Source organism: Leucoraja erinacea, chromosome 31, assembly GCF_028641065.1.
Source record: "Leucoraja erinacea ecotype New England chromosome 31, Leri_hhj_1, whole genome shotgun sequence".
NCBI lineage: Eukaryota > Metazoa > Chordata > Chondrichthyes > Rajiformes > Rajidae > Leucoraja > Leucoraja erinaceus.
In genome coordinates this window covers 10,763,396-10,781,863 of record NC_073407.1, presented here as the reverse complement: position 1 = coordinate 10,781,863, position 18,468 = coordinate 10,763,396, and the positions used below count along the sequence as shown (strand labels likewise).

Here is an 18,468-nt window from a genome sequence, read left to right as displayed (position 1 = left end):
GAGCTGTCTCCTCCCATCCCCCCCCCCTGTCTCCTCCTGCTTTTTCCTTCCTTCTCCCCCTCACCCCCCACCAGTCTGAAGAAGGGTTTCGGCCCGAAACGTCACCTATTTCCTTCGCTCCATAGATGCTGCTGCACCCGCTGAGTTTCTCCAGCAGTTTTGTGTTCCTTCGATCTTCCAGCATCTGCAGTTCCTTCTTGAAAACTCCAATATACCTGAGATGGGAGCCTGCATCATCTGACTAAATATGAACTCCACATAGACTGCTACTGCACAACCCTTCCACGAGAAAAATAATCTGACCTAAAATATCATTATCCATGTTCTCCAGAGATGCTGCCTTATTCCCTTAGTAACTTCAGCACTTTGTGTTCCACTTATGATGTCAACATCTGCAGCTCCATGTGGCTCCAATGGACTAATGATCTGGCCACTGCCCCAGTTCTTCCTTGTCCAGTTGATCAACTTAATTGAATCAATCATGTCTGAAGAAGGGTCTCGACTCAAAACTTCACCAATTCCTTCTCTCCATAGATGCTGCCCCACCCTTAGTTTCTCCAGCATTTGGTGTCTACCTATGTCTACATGGCCTTGTCTGACCAACTTGATTGAATGGTTCCAAGATGTAACAGGATATATTAAGAGTTGTGCAATTGTAGTCATTACATGGAGTTCAATAAGGTCTATAGCAAAAGGTCTATAGCAGTATATAGGATCAAGGACAAATTAGCAAATTAGAACCAGAATTGGTCATAATTGGCAGGATGATAGTATATGTTGTGACCAGTGGCGTAGCATGTCGGTCACAGTGCTCAGCAACTGAGGCTCTGAGTCTGAGCCCTTCACTGTGGAAACGGGGGTCAAACAGGGATGCATCATCGCACCCACCCTGTTTGTCGTCTTCATTGCTGCCATACTTCACCTCATTGGTGAAGAGCTGCCACAGGATCCCAATCCTCTACAGAACTGACGGTGGGCTCTTCAACCTTAATGGGTTGAAGGCCAAGAGCAAAGTCAGTAACACTGCCATCATGGAGCTTCAGTACGCGGACGACTGCGCCAATGCAACACATTCTACAGAAGACCTCCAGGACATCCTGAATGCCTTTGCCAAGGCATATAGACCATGGGCCTAGCCTTAAATATCAAGAGGACTCGGGTCCTACATCATCCTCCATCCAACCAGCCGTCTACCCAGCCCACTATAAAAGTGGACGACACCACACTTGAAAACGTTTGGCCACTTCCCCTAACTTGGCAGCATTCTATCCTCTAAAGCTGACATCGACTCTGAGGTCAACCATCGCCTGAGTTGTGCCAGTGGAGCCTACGCCAGACTCAGAAAAAGTCTTTGAAGACCGAGACCTAAAGGCTCAATCAAAACTGCTGGTCTACAGAGCCGTTGTCCTCTCCACCCTGTTGTATGGAGCCGAGTCATGAACCACCTACAGCAGGCACCTGAGAGCTGTGGAACAATACCATCAAAGATCCTTACGAAAAATTCTGAGAATCAGCTGGGAGAACAAACGCACCAACATCGGCATTTTGACGGAAGCCAACATGACCAGCATCACCACCACAATAATGCAGCACCAGCTTCGATGGACTGGCCATGTCATCCGCATGTCCAACACATGTCTCCCTAAACAAATCCTGTACTCTCAATTGAAGGAAGGACGGTGGGCCAAATAAACGCTTCTTGGACAACATCAAGAACAGTCTGAAGAAATTCCACGTCACATTGAGCAACACTGTACTGGACAGGCACTCCTGGAGGAAATCCGTGCAGGAAGGAGCTGCATGTCACAAAATGGAACTACGCCGTGTCGCAGAGACAAAGCGACAGCACCGTAAGGAAAGAGAGAGAAGGGGGCTCGACGACTACCAGCCACCGCCAGTCTCCACTGCCCACGTCGCCCCAAGGTGTGGATCATGGATCGGTCTCTACAGACATCTGCAGACCCACAAGTAGATGACCCTATGGAGAGGAGAGGACAGTCATACTCGTTTCAAGTGACCTCCAATGATGATAACTGTAGGGAACAGTGCTGGGACCCTTGCAATATAAATTGAATAACAATTTGGTTATGAATGTAGGAGGTGTGATTTGCAAGTTTGCAGATTACCCTAATTGATGTTAATAGTGAGGAGGATATTTAGATCATTTGACAATATGCACAAGAAAATTGGCAGGTGGGATTTAGTTCCAGTAAATACTATGAAGTGTAGAACACACAATGAATGGTAGAGCCCCATGAACAGGGCGACCTCGTTACCAGTCCAAAGATTCCTGATGGTGGCAGCCCAAGTTAGGAAGGCACCGGGGATACCTGCCTACATAAGCCAGGGTGTAGAATATCAGAGCAGAGGGGTTATGATATAACTTTGTAAAGATCGGTTCAGCCACAGCTGGGGTGCTGTGTCCAGTTCTGCTTTCCACACTATAGGAAAGATGCTGTATTGGACGAGGTGCAATGCAGACTCGGCACATTCCCCTGGGGTGGAGTGTTTTAGTGGTGAGAGACCAGATGGGCAGATTTCATTTCCTCTGTGGTAGAGGAGACTGAAGGTTTCCAGGGGCACCCGCTGATGGAGGCATATAAAATGGAGGGTTGTAGAAAGTAGGAAATGTTCTCGGGTAACTGGAGGTATCTACAATAATGGAGGGAATAAGATTAGGCTAAAGGGTGGAAGGTTTAGAAAGAATCTGAGAAAGAACCTTTCACCTGAAATCTGGAACTTACCACCTGGAGGGGCGTTGGAGGCAGAGACTCTCACAACAGTGAAATATCAAGATGAGAACTTGGATGGGTAAGACCAAGTGCTGGTACACGGAATTAATGTAGATGGCTGCTTGATGGTTAGCATATGGTGGGCCAAAGGGCCGGTGTTTCATCTGTGTAATGTCTCGAATAATTGGATTTATCTGAGACAAGAATAAATATCTGGCATTTTTAACACATTGCTCAGCTAGAGGTGATACTGCATCATCCCTTTTCTAAATTATCCTATAAATTCCTAACTGCCACTCATTTTGACAGGGAGAGAAAAAAATTACACATTTCAGGCTAAAGGATATGTAAAATTCTGTTCAGTGTAAGGCACTCTGTAGTTTCAAATTCAATTAGAGCCGCATAAATGGGGAGCTTTATTCAAAGGAGCACAACTTACATTGAATTGTTAATCACCCGGTGCAAACCAGTCTTTACCACAGTCAGGCTTGTTGACCTGTATATATGAATTAAACAGAAATTGTGACTTACTGGTCTGGTGAATTGTGTTGTTTAAACGTTTTCACAGTATGAAATAGATTTTTGAGCCAATTAAATCCAAAAGCATACAAGGGACATCATTTTAAGTTGTCAGTTCTACTCTGATTCTGATGTTTCCTGGAGAAAATCACAATGGTGGCACCTCTGTTTAAGAAGAATGTATTGGAGACTTGGCAACATCCCACCAGCATTTCCTGCACATCGGAGCAGGTTTGAGAGAATGAGCTGTAATCCTGCACTCGGCCCCTGGTGTCAGCTCCACCATTCAGTAAGATTGCAGCAGGTCCATTAGCTTGACAGTACTAAGTCCGTCTCCCTTAATTTCTTTAATATCCTAAAATCTATCCCTTTGGCAGTACTAAGTTTAAACTGCAGCTTGAGAAACAATTCTAAAATAAAACCCCTTAAAACAGTGCAATCTATTTTGATACTGTTGTGCATCTGACAGAAAAAGAATTGTTTTCTATCAATGTAAGGTGAAGTTTTTCTAAATCCATGTGTTCATGTTTAGCGTAAAGAAACAGCTTGTAAATGGGGTCCTACGGCCCACCAAATCCACACCGACCATTGATCACCCATTCATACTAGAACTATGCTATCCCATCTCCAATGTAACTCCTTAACCTGAGCTGTGATTCAGGCTGAAGAAGGATCTAGAACCTGAAATGTTGCCTGTCCATTTCCTACACAGATGCTGCATGACCTGCTGAGTTCCTCCAGCCTTTTGTGCTTTGCTTAAGATTCCACCAACTGTAGTTTCTGTGTCTCTAATTCTTTTGTTCCACTGACCTGAGGGTTGGCAGAAAATAGTGATTCAAACATAGGGGGACTTGTTTTGCGCACAGCTAATTAGTTTCTCTTTTCAAGTAGAATGTCTGTGAGAACTAACCCAAATCAGCGGGCACATCAGAAGGTAAGTCAAAGTGACGGCTGTAAAAATGTAAACATTTCTGTTGATATCTGAGGCTTCTGTAAAGCTTGATAATTTACGTAAGACTTCTCTATTTTATTCTCCTTGTTGATTATTTTGCTCACTTCCAAGGATGTTCCAAGGATTGATAAGTTGTAGCTGAGGAAAAATTGGGCAAGCCAGTGTTTTCTTTGGAAAGGGGTAGCTGGCTGAGGGGAGAACATTTTCAGGTATATAAAATTTCAATGGACCTTGAGAAAGAAGGTCCACGAGAATGATCCCAGGGACGATTGGGTTAATGATGAGTGTTTGACGACACTGGGCCTGTACTCGCTAGAGTTTAGAATGATGAGTGGGGGACCTCATTGAAACTTACCGAATAGTGAAGGGCATTGATAGAGTGGATGTGGAGAGAATGTTGCCACTGGTGGGAGAGTCGAGATCAGAAGCCATAGCCTCAGAATAAAAGGACGTACCTTTAGAATGGAGGAGAGGAATTTCTTTAGTCAGAGTGGTGAATCTGGAATTCATTGCCACAGACAGTTGTGGAGGCCGTCAATGGATATTTTTCCAGTAGAGATTGATAGGTTATTGATTTGTACTGGTGTGAGGGGTTATGGGGAGAAGGCAGGAGAATGGTGTTGAGAGGGAAAAATAGATCTGCCATGATTGAATGGCGGGGTAGACGATAGGCTGAATGGTCTAGTTCAACTTAATAAAACAAATGGTTCTCAGCATCTACCAATTCTAATTTTTAGCTTCACACTCAACTGCCAGCAATACCCTTGGAGAAGTGCTCCAACTATGACCAAAGGATCTTTTTAGTGAAATAACTTTCGCCAGCTTCAAACAACAATAAGCCGCATTTGCCAAACCGTTTGTTAGCATTGAGATCGTTTTAACACCAAAGGCAACGTTGCTGGAGAATGTCGGTGAACACATTTTGGTACTGGGAAAGAACCTTCCAGTCTTGGCAGATTCCACAATCTGCAGTCCTTTGGCTTCACCATTTACCACCTCCAACCTTGGTTCCTATATCCACCCTTGTCTACTGTGCCTATCAATTTGTCTTTATCTGGATCCACCTGTCACTTGCCAGTTTTTGCCCCAACCCTGCTGCTCTCACCTATGTCTACCAGCTATTTCCTCTCTGCTGAAGTCTTCACAGGTGCCAACTCGAAATGGTGTCTGTCCGTCGTTGTCGTGCCGAGGTCACCTATAATTTTTTTTAACGAGGGTTGATGCAAGATGATGCCAGAGTATGGTGACTCTTTGCACGACTGTCCCAGAAGAGCATCTGCTATCATCCAATACAAAAGCTTCACTCTTCTAAATCTCTATTCCAACTGTAAATCTATCAGGATTTCTAGCTGTACTCACAATAATCTCTTTAACGCTACTATTCTGCACACACATTTTTCTCTTGGCACTACCTGTAGTACTTGTGTGTGGCTTGATTCTACTCGTGCATAGAATGATCCGATTTAATGGGATAGCATGCAAAAAAAGAGCATTTCACTACCTTAATACAGGTGATAATAATAAACCTGAAACATCACCTATCAATGTTCTCCAAAGATGCTACCTGATCCACTGAATTGCTCCAGCACTTTTGTCTCCTTATATATATCCCTTGAATTCAGTGTCAGTTCCAAGGCCTTAGTGCCCAGCTTGACTACTGTCAAGCTAATTGCATCTAGGAATTCTCAGAGAACAAACAGACATGTAAAAAAGAAGAAATTTTAGTTTGGTTTAAAAAAAAAAAAAAATTTTGCAGACCATGAAACATAAGTAATTAAAGGAAGAAAAAAAAATGTTTTTTTAAGTAATAAAAGTAATTTTAAATTTTAAAATGATGATGTATCTGAAGGATGCAAAATTTGGTCTTTTGGGCCTGAGAGTTTGCAAACAGTATACTGGCTTAGTAAGTGATCATAAACACAACTTCATGCTATTTTACAACAGGAATGGTATGACAATGCCGGATGTACATGTAGGAGAAAGCTGCAAAACTGTGTCGTCGATGAAAGAGCAATGCTACTGACTGCAGCGCCAGGGTTTCAGAAATTGAAATGTGGAATTCCAAACTTTGTTGTTCTCAATAAGATTGTTTTCTCTGGAACGTCAGAGGCTGAGGGGGACCTGATGAAAGTAGATAAAATTATAAATGGCAGAGATCGGGTAGACAAAGGCTACCCACCCCACCTCCCAGGATGGAAATTGGATCAAAGACGTGAGGGCATAGCTTTAAGGTGAGCGGGGCTAAGTTTTAGGGAGATGTGCGGGGCAGGTTTAACATTATGAGAGGAATAGATTGGATGAATGCACATTCTTTATCCTAGGGTTAAGGAATCGAGGACCAGAGGATATAGGTTTAGGGTGCGAGGGGACATTTAATAGATACCTGAGCGGCCACTTTATCTCCCAGTGGGTATATGGAACGAGCTGCCACAGGAGATAGTTGAGGCAGGTTCAAACACAATACTTAATGGACATTTGGACAGGTGCACTGATAGGAAAGGTTTGGAGGGACATGGGCCAAATGCAGGCTCAGATCGGGGATTCTGGTTAGAACGGGCAAGTTGGGCCAAAAGGCCTGTTGTCGTGCTGTGTGACTCTGGGAGGGGAGGTGAAATTCCTGTGTTAAAACGTCAAACTTCACACGGCCTTGCTAATCTTTATCGGTTGAATCTGTTAGTTTGCTTCGGAAAGAAATACAATTCTAGAATTAAAATCATCCGATTAGGCAAATGGAGCATCTTCCTTAAATACTTCATCTGCACAAATTGTGCTCATTTTAGTGATTTCAGATGGAATGTCAAATATTTATGGTATTTTAATTGGAACTGTATAATTAGAGAACTGAAAAGTCGACATAAAATATTCACAAGCTATTGTAAGTGTTGAATCTGTGTATTCTCTCTTCAGTGACTTTAGATTAAATGTCAAATATTTATGGAATTTTAATTGGATTTTTAAAGCTTGAGGACTTTGGAGTATTTTCTTTCCTATCTCAGGAGTGCTCATTAAAATAATGAGGCTCTGAATAATTTTTTTGTGTCATTTCAAAGATAAGATTCAGAAATAATAAAGTAGGATTCCGAATTTGACCTGCACCGGCTTATGATTTTGATCGAGAAATAATCCAATGCAAAATGTGGAAAGCAATGCCCCAGATGACCGCTGGCCTGAAATAGCTCTGTTCAGCCATGTGTACATGTCAGATTGTGCATGTCACACTGCAGCAAAAGAGGGAGAGCAGGGGATCAGGACGGAGTGGAAGATGGAGAGAAGAAAAGAAAGAAGGCGATATTTGGTGTTGCTGCCTTCTTTCAGTGCAAAGCCTCCCGCCGTGCCTTCCCTCTGTTGCCAACTGTGTCGTCGGGATTTTTTTGTGCTCACTTCAATTAATGATTAAACTTTGCTAAAGAAGGGTCTGGACTCAACGTTGCCGATCTATGTTCTCCACAGTTCTTGCCTGACCCGAGTTACTCCAGCACTCTGTCTCATATGTGGACTCATTATCACCTATCCCACAGCCAACAATGGTTCATTGTGGGCTCCCCATTTCCTTCATTATCGGTGCTTTCTGCATATCTTCCATTCATTTGTCCTCAGTAGCATCTACATCCCTCATTCCCCTTTCACCCGACTGTCTGACGAAGTGTCTCGACCTAAAACGTCATCTATTCCTTTTTTCAAGCGATATTGCCTTACCCTTGAGTTACTCCAGCTCTTTGTATCTTTCTTTGGTTTAAACCAGCGTCTGCAGTTTCTCCCTACACATTTTGTCTACAGTTCCTTGTGTCTGCACTAAACTAGTTTTTTTTTTTTTGATGAACTCTGCTTAACCTTATTACCAGCGAGTGCAGAACGACCTGAGAAATCCTGAAGGCAATCACAGCTTTAAATGTACAGTCCAGTCAACAAACAGCGAACATACGTGAAGACTCGAGGAACTGCAGTTGCTAGAATCTTGAGCAAAACGCAAAGGGAACATTAGCCAGAGAGAAGCCAGACATTTGAAAATGGTGGCATTGGCAGAAGTAAATACAGGGGTTTTGCATACCTTTGTGAGTACCACTGGGCATCAGTAACTCAGCCCAGGCGTCTGTGAGGAGTTTCCCACACCCTAGATTGACCCAAGAAACCTGTGTGCTCACGTTGCCTGAGAATGAGTGAAATCCATGCAAAATCCTGGAGGGAGCTGAAACAATATTGCTTTTGACAAATGCGGCTGAAAGTGATTATCTGATTATTTTTCACTGGCTGACTCTAGCCTTTCAGCTTTGCACAGCTGTGATTTATTAAAAACTAATTATCTTCATATGCAGCCGGGGCTCGCGTTGCTTAGCAACAAAGTACAGTCGCAGTGCCAACGTTACAGTGACGGACTACATCATAACACAGCACTGTTGCGGCAGGCTCAAACAGTGCGGCGCACCCTCAGTGCTGACCCTCCCACAGTACAGGGTGCTGTCCGGGATCGGTGGGCACCCACCGCGGGGAAATAGTAATATATTTAACAATATTTGTTTATTTTGTATTACGTTGGTGGGTTTGTTTGTGTTTTTGTGCTTGTTTTTGTATATGGCTAATTAAAATTATTTTTTGGTAACCAAAAAAAGCTGCAGTGCTCCCCGCACGGTCCGTGGGCACCCTGGGGGATTTCCGGGGTTGTTGGGCTCCACATGGGGTGGAAGTCATCCTCAATAAGGATTGTTATATAGTTGTATAATAGCTTATTTATTTAGTATATTTGTCTAGTAAATTTGTACTAAATATTATTGTAAATAATTGATTAAACAATTTTTGGTTAAGAAAAAACAGTGCGACGTTCCCCATCCCTCCGAGACGCAGGGAGGCATCTCCTGTGCAGGCTCTCCCTCCACAGCCTTCACTTCCTCGCCCTGGTCCACCGTCCGGACACAAAGTGGCGGTCGGTGTTGCCTTTTGGTCGTGAGAGGGGACCCCCACTGTGGGGCCCTCTAGGCAGGGATTCTCCACCTCTACACGTGGGATCTGGGGTGGAGGTTACTGCACCAAGCAACCTGTTTCTATCGCGGTTCACAGCCTCTCCAGTCACCTGCCATTTTTGTGGGCTTGAAGAGTCTGTTCCACGTGTATATGGAGTGTGTGAGGTTGCAGCCCCTGTTCCAATATCTAGAGGGGCTGCTCCTTGCCTTCGGGCTGAACTTCACACCCACCATCATCTTTGGACACCGTGCGTGTGGAGGAGAGGGTAGGGCTGAAGATGTCCTGGTTTTTGTTGCTCCTGGGCCTGGTTAAGCTGCCCATCCGCGAGCCTGTGGCAGCCAGGCTCTGCCCGAGCCTCTGCCCGCCCCTTTTCTTGGGTTATGTCTTCGCCTGGGTGGTACTTGAGAGGAACTAGGCACTGTCCACGTGCGCCCTGGGGGATAATTGATTCAATTGTTTTTTGGGGGGGGGAAACAAATAACTGCGGTGCTCCCTCGGTATCGTACCTCCCCACAGTGGGCACTCCCCCAGTACTGCCCCTCCCCCAATACTGCCCCTCTCTGTGTGGCGCTCATTGGTTGCCTGAACTGCTGCTTGTTCAGGGGCTTTGGGCATGGAAAATAAAAGCTGGCATTGCCAGGCATGCGTGTACAATATCGGTGAATGAGTTGATAAAATGCCACGCCTGTGAAGCTGTGTGTGCATTGGCAAGGTAACGGGACAGAGACAGTCTACCTTTGTGCAAGCCCATCTCTGTTGATTATAAATTACAGTGACAATAGAGGCAAGACCAGAATTCATCACCCACCATTCAAGTACTGAAAACTGGAGGGAATTTTAAAATAATTTTCAAATCGAGCCCAGTAATAGTGCCGATTTTAGTTTTAAAGATACAGGCCCTTCGACCCACGTATCCATAGTCTCAAGGATGTGTGTGGAAACCCACGCAATCACAGGGAGAAAGTGCAAACTCCACACTGAAAGTACCCGAGGTCAGGATCGAACCCAGGTCTCTGGTGCTGTGAGTCAACAGCTTTACCAGCTGCAGCACTGTGCTCTTGTTAAATAGATCTGAAATAAAAGCTGAAAATAAACAGCAGGTCAGGGCTGTGAACTACTGAATTTTCAAGTTAAGTGGAGTTTATTATCATGCATGGCACAGTGAAAATCTTACTTGCAGCCACATCACAGGCAGAGAGAATCAGAAAAATGCACAAAATCATAAGAAACTGCTGATGCTAAAATTTTGAGCAAAGCACAAAATTGCTGGAGTAACTCAGCGGGTCGGGTAGCATCTGTTGAGGGAATGCACAAACGCGTTTTGGGTCCCCACACTTCAGAGTTCAAACGTATAGGTGAGTCGAAAGCCCCAGCCTGCTGGTACTGGGGAAGAGGCGAGGATCGATGGACTCAATGGTTGCCGCCTGCAGGTGGCCGGAATGCTGGTAAGGGTTGACGCTGGGCGGCTTAGCCTAGAAGTGGCTGAGGATCCTGTGTGGGCCGGCGGTGGTGGCAGTAGGGCTGGCGTGGAAGTGGCCAGGGAAGCAACCATCGGTAGGTTCGCCTGATATAACCGAGATCTGTGATAAAGAGGTTGATAAAGGGGCAAAGTGGCGCAGCGGTAGAGTTGCTGCCTTTCATTGCCAGATGCCTGGTTTCAATCCTTACCATGGGTGATGTCTGTAAGGAGTTTGTACGTTCTCCCCATGACTGTGTGGGTTTTCTTTGGGAGCTCTGGTTTCTGCCCACACTCCAAAGATGGTTAATTGGCTTTGGTAAAAATGGTCATTTGTCCCTAGCACATCGGCAGGGTAACAGTTTATATTTATTTCAGCAATTAGATAGAGCAAACGTTTCCTCCTATATCCTAAATACATTTGGGTTTGCCGGTAAATTGTCCCTAGCGTGTAGGGAGTGGGTAAGAAAGTGGGACATTGAACTAGTGTGAACGGGTGATTGATAATGGGCGTAGTCGGTGGGCCATAGGGCCTGTTTCCATGCTGTATCAATTAGCAAGTGAAGGTTTGGACTGCTTAGTTACAAAGCATTGTAAGCTTTCAGATGATGCGAGGACTGAGAGAAGCAAAACATTCTCCCCAGTCTCCGTAGCTGAACAAAGAGTGCAAGCACTCAGTGCCACACTGCCAGACATGACTAATGGGTGGACAGACAATGTCCTAACTTAATCAGCTCTGAGTGCTTGCAAATTGCTGATTCACTCGATTCCTGATGTCATCAATAACCGTTTATGGGGGCAAATCTAACGTGATTAATGATGCTCCTCAGCATATGAGCAGCCTCCTGATGGGGAATCGATCTCTGGTGCACAGATGCCTGGGATGGAAGGGTTGCCTTGGGAATAAAACAGAGGAAGAGGTGGCTGTTCCTTGCTGGAGTTCAGAACCAGGGGATGTTCTCACGGAGTAGATGGAACAGTACAGCACCAGGACCAGCTCTTCAGCCCATAACGTCTATGCTGAACTCAATGCTCACAGTGGCACAGTTGGTATCCTTGGCCTACTCCACTGCCGGGCGTGGTGCAGTTGCAGAGCCCTCACTCCCAGTTCCACAATTCCCCACACTTCTGCTCTCATCCTAACCCCATCCCCACCACTTAACTCCAGGTAAAATAAAGATAGAGTTCCCCTTGATCGTCACCTTTCACCCCACCAGCCTTTGCATTGGGTGTATCACCCTTGACCATTTCCACTAGCTGCAACGTGATCCCACCAACATCTACTTCACTTCCCTTCCCATATCCGCGTTCATCAGACAACTCTCAGTGACTCATCCCTCCCCACCCAGCCCTTCTGGTGCCCTGGCAGTTCCCCAGCCATACAAGGAGGTGCAACAATTGTCTCAACACCACCTCCCTCGCCTCCATTCAGGGACCTGAACAACCCTGGGTGACAGTGTCTGAAGAAGGATTCCCACTCAACGTCACTCATCCATGCAGCCGACCTGCTGAGTTACTCCAGCACTTTGTGTCCTTTTGTGTAAATCAGCATTGCTGTTGCTTGGTTCTACCTGAATTGCCCGTCCAGCTGAGGCCGAGATTCACCTGCACCACCTCCAATCTCATCTAGTGCTCCAGATGTGGCATCCTCTATATTGGTGAGATGAAGCCTAGATGAGGTATCCATTTTGAGGAGCGCAAACGCATTCAGCCACTCTCGGTTGCTCACCATTCCACCTCCCCTCTCCACTCCCACAGCGATCTGTCTATTGGCCCCCTCCACCACCCAACACAAAATAAAATAAATAGTAACACTATATCCTGCTCTTGGGCCTGTCCCACTTCCACGACCTCTGCTGAGTTAGTCCTTGACTCATACTCGCAGCATGGTCGTCACGAGGTCGTAGGTAGGTCGTGATGCTAGTCGTAGGTACTCGTGGCATCAAGTAGGTCGGGGCAATTTTCTAGCCTGCTGAAATGTCCACGAGTAAAAAAGGTCGTGAAAATGGGACAGGCCCTTAACTTCTCATTTGTGCTATCTGATGTGTTCATGTATGTTATGATCTGCCTGGATAGCACGCAAAACAGTTTTTCACCCGATCTCCTGATCTCACACTTATTTTCTCAAGAACGTCGGCGATTGAGGGGTAATCTGATACAAAATATATGAAATGATGCGGGGCATAAATAGGGTAGACAGAACCTTTTTAACCAGGGAGGAAATGTAAAAAACTAGAACGCATAGATTTGAGGTGAGAGCGCAAGTTTTGTATTCAGAGTTGTGGAATGCCTGCCAGAGGTGGAGGTGCACACGACAGTGGCTTTAAGAAGCATATTAGGACAAACACATGGATATGCAGGGAATGTTGAGACATGGATTACGTGCAGGCAAATTAGATTATTTTAATTTGGCATTATAGTTGGCACTGACTCTGTGGGCCGAAGGGCCTGTTCCTTCGCTGTGCTGTTCTATGTTCTATCTCCACATGTAGAGCAGAGTTTCTCCATCAGAGGGAGCTCCTGAGCTTCAGGACGGACTCCACAACAGGTGAGACACCAACCACAGTAAAAAAGAAATTGCTTTTCTCAAAATGGTTCGATAGTTCTTTATTGTCACGTATGCACTGCGTAGTGAAATTCTTGCATGTCGCCATATTTTGCTGCCGTTTATAAAAGAAAAAGTTCAAAGTCCTTTCTTTGAAATCCATTCTTCTCTTTAGGGGTTCGTGAATGGGGCCAACTAGTCACTGCCTGCCATTCTGATAAGGTCCCGTTAATTCCTAATCTTTGTTTCCTGTTTGCCAACCAATTTTCTATCCATGTCAATATCCTACCCCCAATACCATGTGCTCTAATTTTGCCCACTAATCTCTTGTGTGGGACCTTGTCAAAGACTTTCTGAAAGTCCAGATACACCACATCCACTGGCTCTCCTTTATTCATTTTGCTTGTTACATCCTCAAAAAATTCCAGAAGATTAGTCAAGCAAGATTTCCCCTTCATAAATCCATGCTGACTTGGACCGATCCTGTTACCGCTATCCATATGCGCCGCTATTACATCTTTAATAATTGACTCCAGCATCTTCCCCACCACCAATGGTCTATAATTTCGTTTTCGCTCTCCCTCCTTTCCTAATGGGAGTTATGGCGTTGAAGGTGGATTAATAGTCAATAAATGGGAGTGTGAAGCAGGTGTCCTTGTTATGCAGGTATCAGCGATGAATGTGGGGTCATGGAGATGTTGCTGTGGTTGATGAACTGCAGTGGATCAATGCTGTCGGGGAGGCTGGAGTTAATGTGCACCATCACCAGCCTGTCGAAGCTCTTCATGATGGTGGAAGTCGGAGCCACTGGATGGTAGTCGTTAAGGCACGCTACCTTGTTTTTCTTTAGCCCAGGGATAACGGTGGTCACCCTAAAGCAGGTGGAAACCAGATTGGAGTAGAGAGAGGTTAAAGATGCCCACTAACCTCTGTATTCAATCAGTTCCTGCCTTCTCCCCATATCCCTTGATTCCGTTATTGCAGGTACAGCAGGCAGTGTCAAAAGCTAATGGCATGTTGGCCTTCATAACAAGAAGATTTGAGTATAAGAGCAAAGAGGTCCTTCTGCAGTTTGTACAGGGCGCTAGTGAGACCACAACTGGAGTATTGTGTGCAGTTTTGGTCTAATTTGAAGAAGGACATTCTTGCTATTGAGGGAGTGCAGCTAGGTTCACGAGGTTAATTCCTGGGATGGCGGGACAGTCAAATGGTGAAAGAATGGAGTAACTGGGCTGAAATTTGGAAGGATGAGAGGGGATGTTATAGATACACATAAGATCATGATGAATGGCGGTGTTGGCTATGTTTATGTTTCAATGTCATCTCCAAACTCCTGAACAAGGGAATTAGCATCACCCCCCCCCCCCCCCCTGCAACTGGATCACTGGACCCTCGACTTCTACTACATGGGTATTAATTATTTAATTAGTTATACTATGCTTTTTATTTATATTAATCTTATTCAACAACAGATGGTTAATATGTCAAACATAATATAAGGGCATCTTGACATTATTGTATCTTGTCTTTCAAGCAGACTGCCACTGGCCCCTCTCCGAACCAATCATAAGCCCCCATTCACTGCAACATTTCTGCACCACTACCGGTAGGGGGCGCCGGTGTTCTACCCAGCTTGACATTCCATCTACTATTGTAATCCAGCATCCTGTAACTTTCCACTGAGAAAACAGGCTTCCTTATCTCCATTCTAATTTTGTTATGTGTACATTCACCATTCTACGCATTCCCAGACTGATTTCTTATTTTGCCAATTCACATGATCCTGTGTGCACCTGGTCAACGAGAGATGCCAATTGCAGGGTTGCCAAGGATTTTGTATGGGAATGCGTTTAGAATACGGATGTGCGGTTTTGTGTGTTAAATACGAATTTTAAATACGGAGTTCAGTTCAGTCTGAAGAAGGGTCTCAACTGGAAACGTCACCCATTCCTTCTCTCCAGGCTGCCTGCCCCACTCCAGGTTTAAACAGCAATGTCAGCTTAATGCGTGGGTATTTAAACGAAGAGCTGTCGGCTATAACGCTCTAGGTTCTAAAAATAGCACTACCAGTTGGAGCGCTATGTGCCTTACACATAGCGCTATAGCCACAGCGCTATGGGTCACAGACTTCAGGAAGATTCTCGTATAACAATGAGTCTATGGAATTCTCTTTGAGCCCTTGATTATTTTTCAGGCAGTGGTAGCATTCTGGATAAGTCTAGTGGTGAAAGGTTACTAGTGGGATTACAGTTACATTGGGATTGGCCTTGATTTTACAGAACAGTGGGTGGGTTCAAGGGGAAGAGAGGGAGCGGTGGAGAGGAGGGAGAGGAAGGAAGGGAATAAGAGAGGGAGGGAGAAAAAAAGGAAGAAGGAGAGAGGAAGAGAGAGGGAGTGAGGGAGGCTTCCGAAATAGCTTCTACATCATCATCTGAGGCAGGAAGCAGCCGTTCAAACAACAGCATACAAAAATGCAATTGCTGCAACCGCACACCCTTTTGTTACCTTGTTTAATTCCGATCAAAATTATGTAAGAAAGAATTTTTAATCTTTCTTCCACAATAGGCAACAACACATCTTCCTCAATAATCCTCGACGTCAGTGTCCCGCAATGTCTGCATCCTCAGCCCCTTTATGCTTGGGACTGGGTGGCCAAATTGTGCTCTAACTCCATGTCGAAGTTTGAAGATCACAACAGTGTGGAGGGCTGGGCCTCGAACAATGATGAGACGGAGCTGGGAAGGAACTAGAGAACTTAATACCATGGTGTCAAGACAACAAACCCTCTCTCGATGTCAGGAAAATGAAGGAGCTATAATTGACAGGAAACGGGCTGGAGTACACACACCAGTCTGCTCCAATGGTGTCGAAGCAGGTATGGTCAAAAGCTTCAAGTTCCTAGGTTTAAATGTCACCAGCGATTTGGCCTGGTCAAACCACAACAATGCCACGGCTAAGACTTGACAATTTCTACAAATAAACAATGGATAGCATCATGTCGGGGTGCATCACAACTTGGTTCAGCAACTGCAGCACCCAAGACCACGAGAAATTGCAGCGAGCTGTGTGCGCAGCCCAGACCATCACACCAACAAGCCCCTACCCCCATTGACTCCATCTACACTTCATTGCTGTCTCAACAAAGCAGCCAACATAACCAAATGATCATTCAACTCCAGTAACTTTTAAACATTTCCTGAGAAAGTATCCAATGGCATACCATGATTAAAAAAAAGTTTCATCAATTTGTAGCCAGTGTTGGTTCACCACGAGTTGGATGGGCTAATGTTTAGTTGATTATCATGTTTGCAGAGGTACAGGGAAAGGCTTTTGTTGTGTGCTAACCTGTCAACGGAAAGACTGCACATGATTACAATTGAGTCATCCACAGTGTACAGATGCATGATAAAAGGAATAAACTGCATAGCGTTTAGTCCAAGATAAATTGATTGATTGATACTTTATTATCACATGTAACATCACAGTGAAATTCTTTGTTTTTCAAACCATACACAAGTTATGCCAAGAGACGCCACGTATAGAGTGCCGACAAAGTCCGATAAAAGATAGTCCGAGGGTCTCCAATGAGATCGTAGGTCAGGACTGTTCTCTAGTTGTTCTCCTTCCCTGTCACGGTGAGCAAGTGGCTAACTCCACACGTTTACAACAGAGCAGACGGCCCAACCCACCACCCCTCTGCCCACCCCTCCCCCTCTCACCCCCACCGACTCTCCCACACCACCCATCAACTCCCCTTTGCATCCCTTTCCACTCTCTTACTTCAGCTGCTGGGTAACCCGCCATCCTGGCTTTGGGACATGAGAGGAAACCAGAGCAGAAACCCACATGGTCATAGGGGGAACGTGCAAACTCCACAAAGACAGTACCCAAAGTCAGGATCGAACCGTGTCTGGATCTGGAGGACAGCAGCACTACCTGCTGGGCCACCCATTGAGTTGAATCTATAGGAACATTTAAAGTTCATCTACGATTGAGGTGGATGCTGTCAACATGGATTTTAGTAAGGTATTTGATAAAGTCTCCCATGGTGGACTGATTCAGAAGAGCAGCATTCATGGTGACTTGGTTGTATAGATACAGAACTGAGCTTACTGATTGAATACAGAGGGTTGTGGTGGAAAGAGTAAAAATGTATTGACGATTACCAGAATACTGAGGGCCTTTCAGTACATGGGATCTTATACGTTTTTATGAGAGAGTTTTCTTGTAATATTTTATATTTTGTTAGGGTGCTTAGTATTATAATAATGGTATTGATTTTGGCGGATACATTTAATATTGATGACTGGGTCCTCATGCAAGGTCTCGGTTCAAAACGCCGTCTGTCCCTCCACAGGTGCTGCCTGACCCGATGAGTTACTCCAGCAGCTTGTTGGTTGCTCCAAATTCTGTCATTTTCTTGACAAATGTGTTTCAGACCATCCTCTAGTATCTTTGATATAGACCATTAACCAGGATATCCAAAGATAGTCTTCTTGTAAACACTCTTGTGTCTGTTAGCGCATGATGGAAAGATAATTCAGGGTGAGTTAACTTCAGCTAAGTCTGAAGAAGGTCCCGACCCGAAACGTCGCCTATCCATTTTCTACAGAGATACTGCCTGTCCCGCTGAGTTACTCCAACGTTTTTTGTCGATCTTTGGTATAAACTAGTGACTGCATTTCATTTTTATTATATTAAGTTAGGGTGTAGCAGTAACGCTGAGGGTATTTACAGGAAGGCTATCTTTGGATATCGTGATTACTGGTCGAAATGTTCTGAAACACATTTTATCAAAACTGTTCTCAAATAATAGATGGTAACTTTCTTTCTGCAGTAAGTGTCGGGTTTGGCTAGTGGCTGATTGGACGATAATGGCCTTTAAAGGTTTCAGCCAAAATGCAAGCTGAAATGAAGTAGAATTTGGATTTAGAATTGGGGGCAGCAAAGTGGCGCAAAGCGGTAGAGTTGGTGCCTCATTGTGCCAAAGACCCTGGTTCGATCCTGATTACGGGTGCTGTCTGTTTGTTCAATCTCCGTGTGACTGCGTGGGTTTTCTCCAGGTCCTCCGGTTTCTTCCCACATTCCAAAGAGGTGCGGGTTTGTAGGTTAATTGGTTTTGTTAAAAATTATAAATTGTCCTAAATGTGCTGGATAGTGTTAGTGTGTGCGGGGTTGCTTGCTGGTCAGCATGGACTCGGTGGGCTGAAGAGGCTGTTTCTCTAAAGCCTCGTTAAATTGCAAATCTCTTGACTATTGCCGAGTATTGAGGGACTAATGTCCTTCTGTCCCTGTAAGTCAGTGCATC

At 45.0% G+C, this 18,468-nt stretch overlaps 1 long non-coding RNA gene across 1 annotated transcript; it reads left to right on the top strand.

Moving 5' to 3' along the window:
• Nucleotides 1–46: 46 nt before the first annotated feature.
• Nucleotides 47–7,295, top strand: LOC129711908 (uncharacterized). The gene is made up of 2 exons (XR_008725951.1): nucleotides 47–4,185; nucleotides 6,148–7,295. It is a non-coding gene; the product is annotated as an uncharacterized LOC129711908 (long non-coding RNA).
• The last annotated feature ends 11,173 nt before the right edge of the window (nucleotides 7,296–18,468 follow it).